Raw genomic sequence first — 19153 nt, 5'->3', positions numbered from 1 at the left:
AATATTTGGCGGAATGACCGCAAATGGAGATCACAATAGCTGCGTTCGTTTTCGTCGTTCTATGGAAATCAAATCCTCGGTTTTGCAATTAAGCCGTTCGTTTTCGCCGTTCTATGAAATGTTAAGCCGTTCTTTGAAATGCCGTTCTTCGTTCTTAGTACCGTCGTTCTTAGAACGACGAACTGAGCCTCATACTCCGTTCAACAACTTTAGTTTTACTTTTGGGCGCCAAGTTTTAAAATAAAAAGAAACATAACAGAAAGCAACTTTATTGATTTATTTAATTTTGTAGATTTTGTTGATGGGGTCCTTTATCTAAAAATGGTAGTGATTTGTTTTTCGTATATGTGGAACAGTTTTTAAATCTTCAGCAAGTTCTGGAAGCGTTTTTGGCATAAATTGCTTTCCAAACTTTCAAAAATTCCTTAGGGGTCTTGGAAACATCATGGGAGGAATTTCTAGATATCTTAGATTACAAATAATACTAAGAAACTCCAGCTAACCCCAGGTTTCAATACCCTTAGGAATATGTTCAATTGTTCAAACGTCTTAGGCTTAAAATTTAGAAAGGACACTTGGCTGATTAAGTGTTAGGCTAAGTGCCACAACTATGATTATTGTCCATAATATGGAGTAAAAAATATTTTCTTAACATGTGTCCTTATGTGAAGTCCACTATCTAGGATTGCACCCCCATTTCAACTAATCTAATGTCTAAACCCATTCATAAGCATTCAAAAGCAAGAGTGCCCATTTGCACTCTATAGAACAGTGCAACAGTCTTGGCTATCCTGCAAAATAAAGATAACTTATCCTTTAAAAAAGATCTTGGTAAAGTTCTACCAAATCATATTATTGAGTTATGACTACCGTAAAAACACCATTCGAGACCTTTTTTATGCTTTTAGAGAATAAAATATTATTGTAAATTATAATTTAAGTTCCGCCCCCCCCCCCTATAAATACCAATAAAGGCTTAAGGGAGGTTGCGTTAGGTAGAGAGAGGGGGGGGGGGCTGAAACTAAACTCCGATATAAATGATTATTATATTCGTAATAAGCATAAAAAAAAGGCATTAAATGGTGTATTAACTTCATCTATAAATCAATAATATGATTTGGTAGATCTTTACCAAGATCTTATTTAAATTACTTAGTTCTTCATCTGATACATGAAATATAGCCTAGTCTCCTTTCTCTCTTAAAGTATGCACACCAAATAACTTCCAAAAGTAAGGGGCAAATATAAAGGGGGCAGCACTCCCCCTCCAAAAAATATAATTAACAATATTTTATTTCAAAACTTAAAGAAGTGAACCCCTGGCTTTAAAGTGCCTCCCTTCTTTCCCCTCCCAAAAAAGAATAACAGAATTTAATTCCAAAACCTTATGAACAATTGACAATCTATTTAAAGCCCACTTATAACCAGGCCTAAATTAACTTTGAAATATATACATGTAGGCCTATGCTCAATTTCAATGACCATATAAACTAAGCATCCTGTTTAGCTGAATTATCTAATTTTTCAATATATCATTTTAAACTCTCAAACAGTGTTTTTACTTGTTGGGGAATTTCTCTCTCTTGTTTCTTTAACAATATTAGTTACCATCTAATTTTCAACAGCACAAAAATACTTGTTGGGAAAATTGTTAGCTAGTGGTTGTGGTAAGTTTTGAGAAGATTATTCTTTAAAGAAGATCTTATTTGAATTACTTAGCTCTTCATCTGATACATGAAATATAGCCTAGTCTCCTATCTCTCTTAAAGTGTGCACACAGAATAACTTCCAATAGTAAGGGGCTAATATAAAGGGGGCAGCACTCCCCCTAAAAAATATAATTAACAATGTTTTATTCCAAAACTTAGAAAAGTGGACCCATGGCTTCTCAAAATAGACAACTGCACAGCATTTGGTGCAGTTATTCCTTACCTCAAGGTTCCAAGGTTTTTACCCAAAGCACTAGCACTTCGAAATTTAGCTTAAATTTTTAGTTTAATTTAACTTGTGTGTCAGCATTTGTTGGAACTTTCAACAACTTTATTGGCACATTTTTTATACCCCCCCCCCCCCCCCACAACTGAAAACCCTAGCATCACCCCTACCTCCTGGAAACTACTACTACTAGCAACTCACTGCATCACCAAGTCACATTAGGACATCACAGCTGCACATGCTCCTCCTCAAGGCCATTCTCTTAAATCCTTATATCTTTATCAAATTTGCTTTAGATACTTCCTTGTGCCCCATCCAATCTTATTTAAGAGGGTCCTTTAACTTTGAAAGAGTGCACGCTGGTTCCATCTGTGCAAAAAAAGTAAATATTTTTCAAATCTATTTTATAGGAAATAATTAAAAGAGAGGATTAGAAAGTGAAAAAATGTCTTTTTTATTCCTAATAACCCGCTTAGAGCTCCATGCAAAGCCTCATATAATGTTTTGAATACACAAACCTATTTATACTGGAAATATAGAACTAAATTTAAGATAACCAACTTTATTTGATTCCACACATCCTTGCAATAAGCAAAGAGGTATAAATAAGAAATTATATTCAACAAGACCTAAATCCCAGTAGCCTATATACAAGACTCAAGAAGCTTCTGCTTGTTCTGAGAGACTTGGGTGTTGGCAAAAAAATAAAGAAGCAACCACTTCAAAACTACTGCACTTAACTTTCTTCCTCAAGTTCCATTTCTTACTATGTAGAGACAAAGATACAAATGATAGTGATTAGTTGAAATATTAGAACGATAGAAAGTAAATAAAAATTGATCTATTTTTGCTATTATATTATTTTTGGGTACTAATCTTGCTTATCCTTAATTTAAACCATGTTCCATGCTAAGATATTTTGAAAGTGAAAAAAGTCAAAGTTGCTGTTTGATTCTACTACCTGTGTCAGTTGTCTACAACTCTTTCCCCTGTTGCAAGACTTTGAAACTGATTTCTTAAAGATAAAAGAAAATTGAAGCATGGTCAACGAATTCAAGGGTTGGCTTGAAAATAAGCTACAAACTGGCCACGTTTTTCTTGGCCATCTCTAGTTTGCTGTGACAAGACAGGGTTGAACACTCTAACTTGAACTTGTGAATTTGCCAAATCACTGTCTTGACTGTCATACCACTCTTCAAAGCTGCCTTCATAGATTTCACATATATTGTGTAACACACAGGCAGTAGTTATCACGTATGGTACAAAGTCAAGATGACAGTCGACACACTGTAGTTTACGCCAACGTCCTTTCAAAAGGCCAAAGCAATGCTCAATCACAGCTCTTGCTTTTGCGAGTTTCACATTGTATACCTTCTCATATTGAGACAAAGTCCTGACATCTTTGAATGGTGTTAAGACGTACTTACTTATCAGATATGCTGAATCTGCTAGAATATGGAATCTATCTTCCGGGAATAGCTCTCTTGGGTTATTTTGGATTGCTTCGTATATTGAGGATGCGCGGAATACCCTTGCGTCATGACAGGACCCAGGATAACCAACATGGATATGAGTAAATTGATGTTTGGCATTGCAACAGCCTTGCAAGATAATACTGTGATATCCCCTCCTGTTACAGTAGGCCTTTTGCTGGTTTTGGTCAGAACACTTTATTCTTACGTGACACCATCCATTGCCCCTAAAACACCCTTGAACCCTTTTTCATCAAAAGTTCTCTGAGTAGTTTTTATATCCTCATATGTAGAGGGCCAAATTATAAACTTGTGGGTAAGGCTAGTCAAAATGTAACAAATTAAGTGTATGCATTTGTGAACAGTTGATTTTGACACATCAAACCTATTCCTTATATCCCTCATTGATGCTTGGTTACCAAGGTACCACAGTGTTATTAAGAGACCTTTCTCTATACTGATGATTTGTCTTTTCTTTTATTCATGGGCAGATAATCCAAACTTTCATCTTTTTCATCTTCAAGGAATGACAGATCATGTGGGAAGTATTTCTGAGCTATGTCACATTCACAAATAATCCTTTTCAGTGTGTTGAAGGAATTGCGCGCCAAGCAAAAATGTTCACGAAATTGTGCATCAGTCATTAACTTAATGGTCTCTTCAATAAAATACTTGAGTTTCTGGTGCTCAGCATGGCCGCTTACCTATAAAAAATACTGCCTAAACAAAAAAAAGAAGGAAATTCGCAACCAGCCACTACAAGACTTACTAATACCCAAACTAAAAATATATGAACTTAGAGAAGGTTGTATTTTTGTAACAATTAAGTCTTTTGCTTGAAATTTTTCAATACGAAAATCAAATTTATTGGAAGTAAAACGTAAGAAATTCTAGTAAAATCTGACAATAAGGAAATTTGGTGTAAATTGATAACATATAAAGTTTTGAATATTGCTCGATCATGGGTAAAACCCTGTTCTAGGTATATCCCTGCCCCATTAAATCACATCAGCCTAACACTAAAATGTGCTTTTTAAGAAAATTGTGCTTTTTTAACTCTCAACATAGCACAAAGTTTAGAAAACATTTATTGCAAGGATAACGTAAGAAATTCTTATAAAATTTAATTTAATTTTTTTTTTTTGGAATAAGTGCTAGTTAATAGATAAAAATTTCCTCTATCTATATCCGCGCCCTTTAGCTAATGTCCCCCTGACACTAAAATGTGTCTTTTAAGAAATATGTGGTTTCTTTTTCAGCCCTTAACATAGCTTTATGGAAAGACTATGGCAACATTGCTATGAAAAACAAATTTATGCAAGCAAAACGTACACAATTCCTATAAAATCTAATAAAATGAAATTTTTCACTAGTGCTAGTTCATTTGTGACATCACCAAAAGGGTTTCCATCCTCTACATAGGATTTGTGTTCAGAACTGTCTACCAAAACAAATTGACTGCTCTTTCTATATAGGATTTATGGTTGGACCTACTAAGCCCCTTTTTACTGTTCAGTCTAATGATGAACAAAGTCAATGCAGCCATGATCAAGGACATTTTGAGCCTCTTTTCATTTGGTGAGAGTTAGGGGGGCTGCATGAATCATATAAATTTTACCAAATTGATACCTGATTACAACTGAAAAAATTGAGTTTCCTTCAAATATACTATTGAAAAAAATTTGTATATAATCAAGATTAAAGTGAAATTCGATACATTTTTAATGTTCTTCCACCTCTATATTATAAGAAACAAGTGTGTAATTGCTACTTTTTCTACGGGGGGAGTAGGGGATGATGAACATATGCTTTTAAAATTAAAAATTATGAAGACAATAATTTTAAGTAAAGGGAAATGAGACTTTCTATGTTTGTGCAATAAAAAGCTTGGAAAATACTGGTTTGTGCCACAATGTGGTGGACAATTAAAAGTATCGGTAAGAGTGTATAAAGACCTTTATTTGCCTCTTAGATACATATTTTAGAAAGTAAATATTAGCGTTGTCTCACAGAAGGTTAAAGTTTATAAGAAACATGAAATAAGCATTTCTTTTGTTGATTTGCTAAGAAGTAAACCAATTGATTGGTCTGAAATAGCTATTCCTAATGCAAAGTGCTATAAGACTATGGAATTTACCACTAGTTTGTGCATTTTAATTTATATTTGTTTCTCATAATTTTTTTTTTTAATAAAGTACATAGCATCAAAAACAGTCAATTTAAAGATGAAATAGAATTTTGATAAAATATAGCAGAATTTTCAATAAGCATTTGAGGGGTGACATTAATAACTAGCATTAAAAATTTTGTGAAACTCTAGTTTAGCTACTTTTTACTATCTTGGAATGGGATAAGGTTAGGAAAATGAGACTTTCAACAATGAATTTAGGCCCAAAAACATGATCAAGGAAGGTATTGGTAAGCCTTTAAGTTGACCCACTTCTGATTTCTAAGTGTTAAAAATTTGCTTACTTGAAAAGTCTCTTTCCTAACCTATTGAAATTTTGACAAAAGAAAATTTTTTAGGAATTTTCAGTTTTTCATTTTCTCTGGTTTTAGTTCTTAAGATGCAGTTCCTATTATTTGATTAAAAATTTCAAGCCATATCAATATTTTCTTTTCAAAACTCAGGAAATGCATTTGCAGATCTTTAAAACCTCATAAATTAGGATTGAGCAAAGTTGTGAAGCCGAAACCAGGCTTTGTGTACTTCATTTAAGCAAAAGACCTGTTTTGCACGGTTCCACTTTTATAACACAAAATTTTTTAAAGGTCAGCAAAAGTCAGTGCCCTCTAGAGGGAAAAAGAGTGGAGATAGATGCTTAAAAACACCTTCCCGGATTATACTTTAGCATATAGACCCGTCCCGGAAAGTTTTATTTTCCTAACCTAACCCCTTTCCAAGATAGGAAAAAAGTAGCTGAACTAGACTTTTAGCAAAAATTTCCATTTTCCTTTTGTCCAATAGACCTTGTAAAAAAAAAAAAAAAAAAAACACTGAATATCTGCCTTCTAAAAAAAAAATCAATGGACAAGGGAATAAAATGCGTCCAGACTTACTTTTCCTATCTCTAAGTCACCATTAGCAAATAGCAAGTGCGAAACATATCTGTGAGCTTCTTGATGTAAAATCATCTTCTGCCACAGCTTCCAGTAGGAGCTCATTGTCAGTCACTTTCCTCTAGTAACTCTATTGCTTGTTTTGCTACATTCACAAGTATATTTTCCATTTTTGTTGTGCTGGTAGATTGAAATTTTATCTGTGGCTTTGAAATTTTATCTGGCTTTGAAATTTTATTGAACCTTTAAGGACGCTCTTATAAGCCGTTTTTTTAGTTAAAACTACGTTCTTCGAACGGCGAAATAAAACGCAATTTAAGAGTAAAGCGGGGTTCCCACGGCGTCAATAAAGTTAATAAAGCTGTCCATAAAGTTAATAAACCGTTTTCCTCTTGTAACTTTATTGACTTTATGGTTGTCGGAAAGAAGTTAAACTTTATTTAACTTTTTCAAAAAAGTCCGGAAAGTCTAGCGAGTAGGAGAAGACTTGTGGAAAATTTCAATTCAGCTAAAAGAAACTAATTAGATAGCCTGTCTTGAACCGTTTCCTTTAACCTATGAAACGTGGATATATGGAACACTAAAGCAGAAGACTTGCTTATTTCACTAGTGAGAAATAAACCTTTAATTAACAGATCCTCAAAAAGGGAACATACGGACAATTTGTGTTGAAAACGCATTCAAGGAAATAAGTGAAGCAATGTGTCAAGAATTGGGTCCTCATTTTTATCTGTGAGCCTTCTTTAGGAAATTTTAAAGTAAAAACAACATCTAACTTAAGACTAACTTATTAAATTGAAAAAGTTATCAAAAAATAATGTCAGATACATTCAAGAATGAACGTGTGAATAATTCAAATTAATTGCTTCAAAAAATTTCCATTGAATCAGTAAGATAAATTTCCTATGTGAGCGCGACGAACTTTACGGTATGTAACTCAGCGGAATACTTTATTAACTTTATTGACGCCGTGGGAGCCCCGCTTAACCCTTCGTTCCCACATGCTGCGGATTGCGGAAAAACGAAATGCGATATCCGCATTCTCTTTGCGGAAAAATCGCAGAATAATTTCCGGAAAACGCATTTTGCTTTTTTTTTTTCTTTTCTCTCTTTTTCTTTCTTTCTTATTATAGTGAATTTAAATGACGTTATATGTATGTATTTTTTTTCCTGTTTCACCCCATATCAACCGTTTGGTTTTGGGTGAATCATATTGATTTTTGTATTTAAACTTTTTGTTAAAGTTAATTAAATATATCACTATCACTATAAAATAACTTTAAAAGAAACTAACTATTCTATTTTTATTTTTAGAAAGGGGAAAAAGGGAGGCAAGAAAGTTGATGGAAGGTCTCTCCTTGGTTTCAGTGTATCTGGTGCTTCGGATCGTTTCAATGTTGGTGAAAGAGATTACGGAAATTGAACAACTTCATTGCCAGTGATTTTTTATTTTTTATTTTGGATGGACATGCGAAAGGTGTACCTGTTAAATACTACTACACCAACTTTAACTACACCAACGTTTTTGTCACGTTTTTACGAGTCAAACAAATATTTCGGGGTGGGGGGGGGGGGGTAGGGGGTTTGAACCCCCCCCCTCCCCCCGAAATATTTGTTTGACTCGTAAAAACGTGACAAAAACGGACATAAACAAATTTTGTAGACCTTTTTTGAGGTTTTTTGTGTACCCCACCCCCCTCCCGAAAAAAATCTTTAAGTGAAACCCCTCCGAAAAAAAATCCTTGGTACGACCCTGTTTGTGCTACGAAAACGTGCGTTTACAAATAACTTTAAACACTTGTTAAAATTCCTTCATTAAAACATTTGTTAGAATTTAATTAATTGTAGAAAAATATAATATAAAAGTTTTGCTACTAAGGATGAGGAGTAGAAATACGCATAGGAATTTAACCCACGTGATGGCATTGGACTGCATTGGTAATAATCTTGTATCAGAAGATACAAATTAGATTCTATCGCTAATTGTTTTGGTAATTGAAAATTGAAATTCAATTTAATGTTTTAATTATTGGCCACTCATTTACACTGGCAGCTTTTTCATCATCTTTTCCTTCTTCTTTTCTCAACCGTCCGAGGGTACATATGCAATACAAATTTATTTATCACACCACCATATCCGCCCACAAGATAGGAGGAATTTCCTCTTTTGGTAGGAGGAAATACCTCCTCCCTCCCTGATTAAAAATTTGTGGGTTTAACATGAGTGTTTACACTCTCTTTAAAATTCATAACCATGTACAAGAGAAATAGTCATATTGTATATTCATATTGTAATAGTCATATTGTATATCCTGAAAACTAGGTACAAGTGATAATAAAAAAGCCCCTTGGCTGAAAAATGAGCTTTGATCTATTGATTTGAATCGTGTCTTACTTGTATTGTTTCCTCTGTCCGTAGTTGGTCAACCGTTTCTTCCAAAACAGCAATTGTTAGATAAATAAATGGCTAGATAATGTTTTGTTGATAAACGATATTAAGTTTATAGTTTAAAAGGTTGGTTTAGTTTTATCAAACTAAATCTTGGTTTTCTCACGAGCTGAAAAAGCCAATTTCACAATTTAAGTCAAACATTATTAAAATAAAAATAGGATCACAAGCGTAATGCAAGTCAAAAATCATTAAAATAAAAGGAAAAATTATAAACTATAAAAAAAAGCTTGTATAAAAAAAAATCAAACTGAAAACTTGAAACAAACAAAGAACTAGAGCTAAAAGTGCGTAACAAAGTGTGAAACAAAAAAGAAAGTGGCAGCACAAATAGTGTCAATAATAATTGTGACAGTAATTCAACTAAAAAAGAGACTTGGGTGTAAATTTATGTGCAGTTCACTGCATAAGGAGACATGTTAAGAAAACAATTCTTACTTCATAATAGGCAAAATTATCCCAGTTAACATATTTTCCAGCGGGAGAACCTTTATCTTCATTTCTTTCACTATATTTCCAGTTTTTAAAGCACATTTTCAATAATTATGTCGATTCTTTAAGTCTTGAAAATCGTTTATAAAACAAACACCCAAGAGCAATCTAGCTAATCTAATCTAATTTATTAATATTTGCCTATTAACGTCTTTTTGGTAGATGGCAGTCATTGTGTTTGACTTTCGTATATAGACTGAAAACGGATAAATGCAGTCAAATCTATGTTTATTTTCACAATCTTGTTTAAGAAAAAAATCGTAGTACAGTGAAAGAAGTAATGGTAAAGGTTCTCCCGCTGGAAAATATGTCAACTAGGATTATTTTGCATATTATGAATTAAGAATTGTTTTCTTACCATGTCTCCTTATGTAGTGGACTGCTCATACATTAATACCGAGACTTGCAACGTTTGGTAGTCCATTGTCTGTTATGTCACTATGCCTGTTCTGTATCCTCTATCTGATGCTCTCCTTAATTAAAAGTATTTACGGCTGTAAAGGCTGGATCAGGTAATATGAAGGACATCTTAATCAAATTAGTTGCGAATATAGCGTATGTCCAAAGTAGATGGCGGTTTATTTTTTGTGATTTTTTTGGCATCAGCACAAAAAACTTAGGGCTTGATATGCCATGCGTCAACCATTTAACCACTTAGAAATTCTTGAATATTTGAAGCTTCGTTCTTTATTTGATTAAATTGATTTTTCAGAACACGTGCGCATGCGTACTTATTCCTTTGGATGGCTCTAAGGTCCATGATCTTGTCGCTGTTTTTCTATGATTTGTGTTTTTAGTGGTGCTTTATATATGGGATATTTATTAAATGCACAAAGACCTTGAAATTAAATGTGCCAGGAAGAATTTGAGTGACTCGAAGTTGAATTAAATGACAATTGTATCTTAATTTGTACAGTCGTTACGTTTTCCCATTGATTGGTAACACAAACGTTATTTTAACTGGTTGTAATTATAAATTATTTATAAACGAAAAAATTAGGAGCTCTTATGTTCATTATTATCTTTTATAAGCAGTCATACAAAAAAAAATCATCCGAAATTCAGTATAATCTAGGCTATTAAAGACATAGGTATTATATGAAGATAATACAGCCACTTAAAAGGAAGAAGAAAAAAGCTGTTGGATCAGTATTAAAGCCCAAAGATGGCTTAGCTGTGATAACTGTGCATTATAAACAGATATTTGTTTTTACACGGATGGATCTACCATTTGAATTCAAAGAGAGAAAAAAAGGGTTTTACTTTCCTCTACCTCTGTATTAAAAAGTATGGTTTAAATCTTTTTTTATATTTTTTCGACGTATTTTCACAAGTTAATCACATTTCAGAAGGGAAATTGAATAACTCCGTCTCTTTATCCATTGTTGCTTTGTTAATTTTTGAGCAAGTGCTCAAAAATTACGCAAATTTGGCGAGTTCCAAATTGTTTTGACAACTAACCCATCTATATCCCGCTCCTGGTATGCTACCTCACAAAACAATATTTCGAATAAAGCTACCAATCTACACCTACGTTCAGCAGAAGACGGTGCGGCAAAAACAGGAAGTTTTGAAAATATTGTGTAAAAGGGAAGAAAACTGAGCGAAGCTTGGCTTGTCCGAATTGTTAGATGTTCTTAGAAAAGTGTCGTCAAAGAGTATGGGTAAATTACAAGAGTAGGAACTGGCGCTAGAATCTGCAAAAAAAGATCCGCTTTTTAGTGCAGTAAAAAACAACTGCGGAGTCTAAAAATACCAAGAGACGCCACAGATTAAATAGTGTTTGTGTTTTTTTTTACAATTGTATAAGCTCCCAGTCTTATAGGTTGCCTATTTTATAACTTGTTTCCGTCAACCAACCAGACTGTACATATGAAGAGGTGTTGCCTTGACACAGATTGATCCCCTAAAGTCCAAACGAGATCTAGACCCCAGTATATGTATAAAGTTATACTTAGTCATGCATGCGAACGCTGCTTAAACAATTTTTTTTTTTTTTACTGAATGATTGAATTGGGTTAAAATGAGACTCATCAATAAATTATTTCATTTCTTTGATCTTTTGCCTTTTATGTTTTAAGGTTAAACTAATTTGGCTTCTGAATGCCTCAAATCAAGTCCCAGGCTGATATTTGGTTTACTTCCTGTGTTTTCTTCATTTTGGTCCTTTCGAGAGATTCGGTCCTTGGGTTCACCCAAAGGACATACATAAGCCATGGATATTGCCCTTCCAAGATGTACTTCGCATTGTACGCTTTTCAACCATTGTGTATTTTAAACACTGATTGAAAACTTATCTACATGCATTAAAAACGAAAATGTCGATCTGACGTACCGCATGTCTCTAAATCTTTTAAATGTTTAATAAAGCATTCTCGTATTATGAAGAAGAGACCGCACTTCTGAACTTGGTCAAAGGCAGTTAAATGAAGGCGCAGGGGTCATCTCAGATGCCGAAAAACTTCTTTTTTTACTCTTTTTTTCTGAAAAATGTTTATTGTATTTTTGTATAGGCTTTTATTCCCGAAAACGCAATATAAACAAGAATTTTCTATGGTTCATTTAGTGGTATTCTTGACCAGAAAGGTGATGCGTAACTAAAATCTGGCAATAGTAGCTATTTTCTTCGCGAAATCTGTTTATTATTGTAAATCATCCAATTCGTTTGAAGCATGGGCGTCATCAGAGAGGAACAATGACTCCCTTGAGAAACAAGAGAATATTTTCCCAAATGATCAAAAGAGAAAAATAAGAAAATACTCCTAATTAAATCCTGGTAGGGACAAAACTCCTGATAGTATTTGTCTGCCCCCCCCCACAAGTAGAAACACTCCTGGTGGGGCTTTTGATTTAAAGTCGAAGCTGTATCAGGTGTTTATGTTCACTGATTTTGTTTTTCTCCTTTTTGGGAGTAAAATGTGCATCGACTAGGTTCATTAGTCGTCTGAAATTTATTTCTTCTAGTTCTGAATACGTGCAAATATCGAATTTTTCTTTCTTTTTTTAGAGGCATTATTGTTTGGAAAATTACCTTCTCTAATTGTGCTTCGTAATCCTAAATGCAACGAAAAATACATGGCCCCTTGTTATTATCCTTTTTTGAAGTAATTAATGCAGTTTCTTAAAGTCATTTCAAAAAATATTTCCTTCAAAATATGAATAAAAATCCCACAAAGCTATAAATTAAAAATCAATAAAAATTGTTGTTGAAAATGTGCTCCAAATTCACCTGGAAGACTAAAAAAGGAAGTAATGTGTAATTGAAGAAAATAGCCTTGATCTCAAGTTTCCAATCCAATTGCGGTTTATTAACCCAAATGCAATATAAAATTAATGCTCCTTATTTATAGATATAGATATATTTCTCACAAAACCCCATGGGCCATGGATAATACAAAAACAACAAAACATATAAAACATAATAACAATTTCAAACACTTTTCAAAATAACACTACGATTATATTTTACATTTTTATGCAGAATTTATATTTTGGCGTTATTCAGTCAAAGTTTAAATATCAACACGTTTTTTGAACATTCTATTCGACAAATTTTTTGATACCTCGGATCTGATCCACTTTCATGACTACATACATGCCAATAAATGAGTTTTGCCCAGATTAAGAATAAACAGGTGTTCGGGTGCTGGTGTGGATGATTATTTATTTAAAGGGGGTCAGCGTTGAGACTGTAAGCTCAGTCGCAGTCGACCCAGCTACAAATAGATACCTAAGGGAAAAGCAAGGGAAGTATCGGATGATTTTCCCAATCACGAATAGCCCTCCTAGCCCAAAGCAGAGAGTCAAGAGGCCAGATCCTGTGTTGTAATTTGTGCGATAGTTTAAACTGTGATTGTCTTCGTTTGATTAGTTTTTAACCAAAGAGAAAAAGAAAGACTATCTAACAGTTTCGTAGAAAAGTGTCCTGATTTATTGGTTCACTTTTGTGACGTATTTTCATAAGCCAATTACATTATAAACGCATAGTCCTCCCGGCCCAAAGCAGAAAATCAAGAAGTCTGATCCTGCGTTACGTGGATCATTGGTCTTCATGGAAAAGAAGTTGACTTTTAATAATAAGGAAACATCACTATGTGTAGCATTTTGTAACTGTGATTTATGTAATAGTTTAAACTGTGATAACATTTCTTCTTATTAGTATTTAACCGAAGAGAAACAGAGAGATTTCTATCCAGTAGTTTCGTCTAAAAGTGTTCTGATTTCATTGCTTCACGTTTGTGACATATTTTCATAAGCCAATTACATTATGATCTTAGCAGCATTCCAGAAAAGGAGGCCAAATAATCAAGCATTATTAAGAACTGATCAATTGGCTCGGAAAAGGAACAAAAATTTAAATTCTGCCCGATTTGCTCTTCTTTGTGAAATTTTAAACCATTAAAAAGAACGAAGTTTTAGAGTCAGTAAAATAGTCTCTCAAATTATTTGTGACTTAAAAGGAAGAAAAAAAAAGAGCTTAAAAGGAATAAGAAAAAAAGCTACTTTTTCGAAATATTTTCTATCATATGCTTATAAGCTTATCACATGTTAAAATGGAAAGTCAAACAACTTCGTCTCTTTTTACCCGTAGTTTTGTTGATTTTTTAACTAGTAAAAAGAACGAAAATTTGACGAGTTCCAAATTGTTTTTAGAAGTAACTTCTCTATTTCTCTTTGGTAATACTTCCTAACAAAACAAGAACTAAGAGTAAATGGGGGGGGGGATGCTGAAAATATTATGCAAAAGGGGCAAAAACAGAACGAATTCATAACTTGTCCAAAGTATAAATTACTGGAGCAGAAACTAGTGAGAGTACGTACTGTAATATTAAGACAAAATTGGCATAGTAATAAGTGTCTGAAGTGAGTTTCGGAAAAAGACACTGTTGGGAAGTTTGAATAACACGCCAAGAGACGCCAAATGCTTGATTGTTTTGGTAGTTTTTTTCTCGACAGCAGTGTTAGCTGTTTTTCGAATGGCCGATATTCTTTGGATGCAATATATAAGTGATGAAGGAGAGTTGCTGAATTTAATAACTTCAAAAGAAGGTGGTGGTTTAAGCGTCTTTTTCATATCTTGTAGTATGGAAGCGTTCTTTGCGAGAACGGTAAAGGCAGTAACAAAGTGTTAAAATAAACCTTTCTGGCTTGTAAACTCTCCATGGTTGAATTTGAATTGTTAAACTCCATGGTTAAACTCATACGGTTAAATTTGAATTTTTATAAGAAGATATTAATTAAGAATTTACTATTCAACAAAATATATATTTATTTTAAAATATATTTATACAAAAAATATTTTTTTTAATATAATTATATATTTATTTCTTTACAACTTTTTTTTATTATTGATTTTCTTAGAACGAGAAAAATGACGAATAATTTTCCCACCATTGATTCCTTAGAATAAGGTTGGCTTTGAGCTTGATGTATCAAAGCAAGGAGTTTTGAGTAACCAAGATATAGTGGTAAAACAATCATTAATTTAGTCATTCTTGTTAGATTTTGTTGAAAAAATAAATATATTTTTATAGACATACATTAAACATAGAAAAAGGAATACATTAAACATACATATATTTTAAATATATTAGCATGTAATTATATATTAAAAATATATTACATATATCTAAATATATAAAAAATATAAAAAAATATTTTTATATAAATATATTTTAAAATCAATATATATTTTGTTGAATAGTAAAATATTGGAAAAATAGTTTTTTTTTTGTTTTTTTCTCATTTTTCTTCTAAGGAAATACTACTAATACTACGTCTACTACTACTAACAACTCATCGCAGCACCAAGCCGTCTGAGGGCAACATAGCTACGTACGCTCCTCCTCCACACCAATCTATTCAAAGCCTCCCTTTTTACACCCACCCACGAAGTTCCTATTTCCTTTAAATCTTTCTTTATGACGTCCTCCCACCCCAGACGAGGAAGACCTGCTTTCCGTTTAGCCCTAGACGGTTGGCCAAAAAGAATAATTTTCGGCAATTTGTCATCCGCACAACGTGCCCTAGCGACCTCAACCTTTCTTTCATTATAGCCCTAGGGAGCGGTATTAAACCACATTTTTCGTGTAGCCTATTGTTTGAAATACGGTCAGTCAGCCGGGTACTCAGAACAATCCTTAAGCAATTTCTCTGGAAAACATCTAGCAAATCTTCATCCGCTTTTCGGAGCGCCCATGCTTCAGGGCCATATTTGACCACTGTCATCACTGTAGCTTCTAATATTCTAATCTTGGTTTGTAGTCTTATTTTTTTATTTTTACAAACTTTTTTTAACCGTGAAAAAACACCCTGAGCCTTGGCTATTCTACTTTCAACATGTTCACTGCTCCCAGCATCTTTACTAATAATACTACCAAGGTAAGTGAAGCTGCCCACCTGATCAAATTTTTCATTACCCAATGTCACCTTTTCATCTTCACTTATTCCTAGCCTTAGTGACTTAGTCTTCTTAACATTAATTTTCAAACCTATTCTAGCACCCTAAACTCGCAAAACCTCTAAAACTTCATTTATTTTGCTCACACTTTAATCTAGGATCCTTAAATCATCAGCATAGCCTAATGTAAGTCCAGGAGATTTTTTCATCTCCATTTGGTTCCGTGGTCTCCCATTTCCTTTCTTCTGCTCCTTAAGACAAAGTCTATCAAAATAATCCTTATAAAGGGGGATAGAACACAACCTTGCTTAACTCCTGATTTAATACAAAAGCAGCTGCTAACCTCATTTCCTACCTTAACCGCAGCAGTGTTATTCTCGTACATAACACTAATCACTTTAATGTATTTGTCTGGTGTACCAAATAAGGATAAAACCTTTACTAAAGCTCTTCTATAAACAGAATTAAACGCTTGCTCATAATCTATAAAACTGAGAACCAAAGGTGTTTGAAAACTCCGGCACTTCTCAATTATTAGCCTAAGAGTGAAAATTTGGTCGACACACCCTCTACCTTATCTAAAACCGCACTGTTCTTCTCTTAAAACTTTGTCTACGATATCTCTTAGTCTAAAAAGTAACATATTATTGAGTAAGTTGCTACCTACAGAGATCAGGATAATCCCTCCGTAATTAACACACTTACTTTTATCACCTTTCTTATAAAGTGGTTTAATTAAGGTTTTCCCAAAATCTTTAGGTACTTCCCCTTTTTCAAAAATCATATTCATAAGCTTCAGTAACTTTTTTCTAACCTCAGAGCCACTATATTTAAAAAACTTATTTACCACCCTATCAGCACCTCTTATTATTTTTTATCCTTTTAGCACTGTCGCTAATTCCTCCTCACAAAACAAATCTTCCGTCACATCCAAGGTATCACAAACTTTTTCATTTTCCTCTATACCTTTTCCTCTCGGTTAAGCAAATTCTCAAAATGTTCGGCCCATCTCTCTTTAGTTTTTTTTCTTATCGTTAATTGTTACTCCATTCCTATCTTTAACTGGGCCAAGTCATGGTGGGAAAATGTCATTCTTCAGGTTCTAAAAAAATAAATAAAAAAAAATCCGAAGATCTAGCATTGAAGAATTAGGTTACAAACCCGACTAGTTACAGCCTTGGGTTTACAAGCTGAGGGTTTGGCAGATTGGAGAGTTTACAAGCCGAAGAGGTAATATTCTTCTGAAGAGGCTTCAGATCACGGCTGTAACTAGTCAGGTTTGTAACCTAATTTTTCAATACTGAATCCTCGGATTTTTTTTTTAATGATTTTTTAGACGTTATTAGATTTTTTACAACTGTGTGTTGTAAAGTTTATCTAAAGAAACGTCACGGGAATTACTGAATTGGATTTGCAAACTTACACATTGGCTTCTCGAACGTCAAAAAGAGCTGCAAGGCCATTCCTTACAAGTACGTCTTTTAAAAGCCAATTTGACTGAGCCTAGTTATTCCTCTCTTTTGCAGGTTTTAAATATTGGATTGGTGCCTAAATTTGAATTTCATTAACCATTTCTGTAAAAAATGGAGGGATGTAAAAGCAAATATTATGGCTATTGTATTCGATTACTTTTTCAAGACGTCTATTTTTTCATGTTCATGCTTATTAGTTACAAACAGAGGACATGGATGGTTTTCCCTCCTCAAAGATTCTTTTGAAAATTATTTCTTGCAAAAGTTGAGAAATTCCCTTCCTCAAGTCAGACTGCGTACCTGTGTTTTTGCCCACACTAAACAGTAACGCAATTTTATCTCAGGAAAAAAAATGTCTAGCATTTCTCAAGAAAAGGCTGCACGTAACTAAATTTTATTATTTAAGGGATTTTGCCGAAAATTTAAACGTTTCTTATGCAATGCAGTAGCACTGTCTAAATAAAAAGTGAAGTGGGCTCTTGTTATCTTTTTTACGTTCTTTTTTACCAGGGCACTTCGTATGGAAAGAGTTGTCTTCAAAGCGGGGCTTATTCTATTGGAAATTTAAAGCTCTAGTGCTTGTTTAAAAGTCAAAGGTGATTATTCCCCTCTTTTGCCATTTTTAGATACCTCCTCCCCCGTTCGATTTAGATGTTCTCTGCCATCAACACTGATCTAAATTTTAAGATTACAATTTTGTTCAAATAGTCAAAAATGCAATAGCCATGTTTTGACTTGATTGTTTTGGCATGTTTCGACCAAGTTTGACTTGGTCTATCTATTTTAATTTCTGCTCGTTTTGGGTTTCACTTATTTATTGATATTGATTTCTGTTTGTTTCATAATATTCATTTACGAATTAATTTGCTCGTCTTTGGTTTAATGTAACCATTTACTTTTTTACGAAAAAAATTCTTTTTATAGAGAAGCCTAAATTAGATTATCTCAAGAAAAGATTGCTTTTAACTTAATAAAAATATATATCATCCAAAAAAGTTTAACAAAAAATTTCAATGTTTCTCAATAGAGGGCTGTCTAACTTTAGAAACAGCAATATTCTCTAAGGAATTTTAGCGAAAATGCCAATGTATCAGTAGTATTAATATACTCAGTCCAGAGCTAGATCGTATAAAGCGACCAATCCCTCTATATTATGGACCTATAAAGCGAGCAAACACGTTTTACTTGGAACTAGATATTCAGGGACGAGATTGTATAAAGCGAGTGGACGGGTTTCTGAGGCAACACCTATTTTCTGGGTCGATCAGAGATGTTTCTACTAACGGTACTACATAAGACAATAATAGATACGAAACTAGATTGCATACTATGCCTTACCAAGGACAGTCATCTACTGATACAGAGGGTACAAGACTTGTCACACATGTTTTTCTAGGTTCAATAGTCAAAACTATAGATCGTCAAATTGCGCATTCAAAGGTGATTTCTTTGTAAAAATGTTTGGCCTGGACATAATATAATCGTGTGGAACAACTCTTTCGCTAAAACCCATTTTCTGGACCACTGTCTTTAGTCAAGACTGGTTTGCTTAGGAATGCTTCGCGGGTAATTAAAGAAAGCAATGCTACAGTCAGAATTGTTTTAAGTTGAAAGTTATAACATTTGCGTAAACTAACTCAGTTTGCGAAAAAAGGTATAGCATTTTCATAACTATGCAATTCATGATCTTAATTGGTGATTGAATAATAGGGATGACGATGATCTTAATTGGTGATTGAATAATAGGAATGAAACAGAACTCGATAGCATTTTTAATTGGATTGTATGAATGTGCTAAAAAGGGTTAAACTGCTTTCTCGTCCAGTGTATTATTAGTGGTATCTAATAATGATAAAAGTTGTATCATTGCGTA

The 19153-nt window shown here is 33.5% G+C and overlaps 1 long non-coding RNA gene across 1 annotated transcript; it reads left to right on the top strand.

The window, feature by feature from the left end:
- The first annotated feature begins 256 nt into the window (after positions 1–256).
- Positions 257–10344, top strand: LOC148947119 (uncharacterized). Its single transcript, XR_016142462.1, has 3 exons — positions 257–324; positions 7782–7944; positions 10121–10344. It is a non-coding gene; the product is annotated as an uncharacterized LOC148947119 (long non-coding RNA).
- The last annotated feature ends 8809 nt before the right edge of the window (positions 10345–19153 follow it).

The sequence above is a fragment of the Artemia sp. Qi Xiang Cuo genome, chromosome 11 (genome assembly GCF_049724085.1).
Source record: "Artemia sp. Qi Xiang Cuo chromosome 11, ASM4972408v1, whole genome shotgun sequence".
In the NCBI taxonomy this organism is placed as follows: domain Eukaryota; kingdom Metazoa; phylum Arthropoda; class Branchiopoda; order Anostraca; family Artemiidae; genus Artemia; species Artemia sp. Qi Xiang Cuo.
This window is presented reverse-complemented; position numbering and strand designations above follow the sequence as displayed.